Source organism: Chrysochloris asiatica, unplaced genomic scaffold (assembly GCF_000296735.1).
Source record: "Chrysochloris asiatica unplaced genomic scaffold, ChrAsi1.0 scaffold00152, whole genome shotgun sequence".
Lineage (NCBI taxonomy): Eukaryota > Metazoa > Chordata > Mammalia > Afrosoricida > Chrysochloridae > Chrysochloris > Chrysochloris asiatica.
Window position 1 is genome coordinate 1,206,663 of NW_006408670.1, and position 2,959 is coordinate 1,209,621.

General features: G+C 38.6%; 1 pseudogene; it reads right to left on the minus strand.

Moving 5' to 3' along the window:
- Nucleotides 1-1,467: 1,467 nt before the first annotated feature.
- LOC102813861 lies at nucleotides 1,468-2,675 on the minus strand (annotated as a pseudogene).
- Between the last annotated feature and the right edge of the window lie 284 nt (nucleotides 2,676-2,959).

Sequence of the window (2,959 nt, forward strand, 5' to 3'; positions counted from 1 at the left end):
CTTTGATGCATTTAGGGGAAAAGTAAAGACTAGAAATTTCTTTGGCAAATAATTCCATCCATGGCCATTAGTGTGGTGTGACTGCTTTGTGTTAAGTACAGTACTCTTTGCAGGGAAGGCCAGATATTGTATAGAATGAGAGTCAATTCCAACCAGCTGAAAGTGCAGGAGGTTCTCTACAGTCCTTTCTCTTTCTACTGCCAGGGGCAATTCTTCACCAACCCTATTGAGTGCAATGGTGGGTTGGTTGGATATAGTCGTCTCCACTGAAAAGTAATGAGTAAGATATAGTTGAGAAAGAACCCTGCATGTTAACACTCAAAAGGCTATGGGAGAAAACGGTTTCAGAGACAGACACAGATAGGTTGGTGAAATTTTGAGGCAGGCTGGAAGGAAATGGGATATATATGAGCAATCTCTAAACACTAGGATAATCAACTGCCTCTTAAAATGCTAAAAACCTGGTGGTGAAAATAGAGACCCCTCAATAGTTCATGAGCAATAGTGTTGACAAAAAAACTCACTGAACACACATACTCCAAAATCATGACATTCTCTCTGTTAGAAAGGAAAGGAAAGATATCATAGACCAGTTGGAAAGAGGGAGATAGTGAATTAGAGGAATGTGACTGCATTACAAACACTGTGAGGTAGTTGAAATATCCAAAGTATTGGGAACTGGAAGCTTGGGTAGCACCAGTAGCAAACATGATTATCTGTGGATATAAAAATCCCTAAACAGACATAATTATTCTCCTCCCAGACCTCTTCAAGTAGGGTCATAAGTTGGAGTCACATTGATGATCTAATTTGAATAACAGGCTTAAGAGGACTTATGGCAAAAAAAAAAAAAAAAAAAAAAAGGAGAGGTGACGAGAAGGAAAAAGGACACAAAACATCCTTCTCTTTTAACTTCTGAGCCTCCTTCTTAAATTCACATGTCAGTCCAGCAATCAAGAATGGATTAGATCAACTTGTTCCTAGAATGCCAAACAAATATCATGCTCATATACAAATGATCACATTGCTTGATTGAAAAATCAACAAAATGCAGGTAAAGAAAGATGCACAGAATCACAGAAAAAAAATTTTTTAAACAAGGTAGGAAATATAACTATATATTTAGGGATTAAAGTAAAGGACAGCTTGGGTAAAGACAGAGCAGGTTGGGGCATTGTTGAGAGAACTTGCTTTCCTGCTGGCCAATAAAATCTACCAAAGAAATCAGCAACCTTTCCCTTTATGTTTGTGTCATTGCTTTGCCAAAAAAATGTCTCCATGACACTGAAACATTGGGGTGAGTTGAGGCTGTTTGTGCATAGAGAATTGTGTGTTGTATAATAAAAAAGAAGGGTATCCAATGGCTTATAGAATTGGAAAAAAAAAAAAAAAAAAAAACACTTCAGCCATTGTTGGCTTCTTCTTTATTAATCTGAAAAAATTCCCTCTGGTTTCCTCTTCTTGGAATTACAGAATTGCATACTAATCCACTAGAAAAGTGGTCTCCATGGAAAATCTTACAGGGCTGTTTCCAACCACTTGGGTCACTTTGGTAACCTGTATGTTACAGTATTTTTTTTTTTTTTTTTTTTTTAGATGAAGGAAACTTGCACAGGGAAGAAGTCATTAGGCTGCCTGGCAATACTGAACTTGAAGCTGTCACTCTTATTTTTGGCATCAATCACTGGCAGGCACCAGTTTTCATTGACTGTCATGTTGATACTCCCCATTAGTCTCACCACTCGCGGGTGTGCCAACTCCAGATGGAAGTGGGATGGCAATAACCACATCATTTAGTTCTAAATTACCTTCTTATAGTTCATATTCTATGTTGACATCACAGCTATTTCCATTCTCTGAAGACCAGCAATTAATTGTCAGTGGAATAAAAGATTCTTCTGTGGTTTGTTGTCTCCATTTTAACATCCCTACATCATTATTGACTGGAAGTGACTTCTCTGGATTCCTCAAGCCAATCAGAGATTCTGCAGTGAAAAGTCTTTTATCTACATTTGGATGGGTGTGTAATGCATTCCTTTCTTGTCTTCATTTTCCATATGAAGACTAATTTAGCCAAATTTATCATTTGCGATCCTAAGCATGATAATGTCATGCAGCTCCATATTCTATAATCCTCTGTCTCTTCCACAGGTTAATGTGATCTTTTTCTTCAATCTCATATGTACACTTTCCATATTAATAGATGGAGCATGCACTTTAGTGGCTTCAGAGGTACACCTTCCAATATTGGAGGACATGATACTTTCACCTTCAGATTTAAATTTGTCCACAAAGTTATATACTTCTTTTCCTTGGCTCCAAGTTTCAAAGCTTTGCTGGGGCATGAAGGTCTGGCTGGTGAAGGAACCACTTTTGGATTTTCATTTTCAATGATGGTCCCTGTGAATGTGGCTGCTGTGTTGCCTCCAGATACTACAGAACTTCCAAACCCAGGTTGTTGTTGTTTTTTTGTTGTTTTTTTTTTCTTTTGCCCTGTCTTTCAACATCTCTTCGGGCCTGTTGTAATTCCTTTGCTTTACGCCAAATCTCAGCCTGACTTCATGATCCTGAGTTTCTCTGACTGCTCTGAACAGCCTCTCCTCACGAGAATCAATTTCCATGAAGGTCTGATTTGTGCCAGGTTCAAGACACTCAGATGTTCCCTGAGCCACCATCTTGGGAGAGAATATCTTGATTGTATCAGGATTGATAGTATCAACAGAGAATATCTTGATTGTATCTTGATTATATCAGGACTGATATGAAAATTTAAAGTGACAGTATCAACATAAAACCAAATGGCCACCACTCGTCTGTCTGTCGTGCTGTGGTGGCTTGAGTTGTCATGATTCTGAGGGCACTTCCACTGGTATTTTAAATAACCAGCAGGGTCACCCATGGTGGACAGGTTTCAGATGAGCTTCCAGACAAAGACAGACTAGGAAGAAAGAGTGACAAA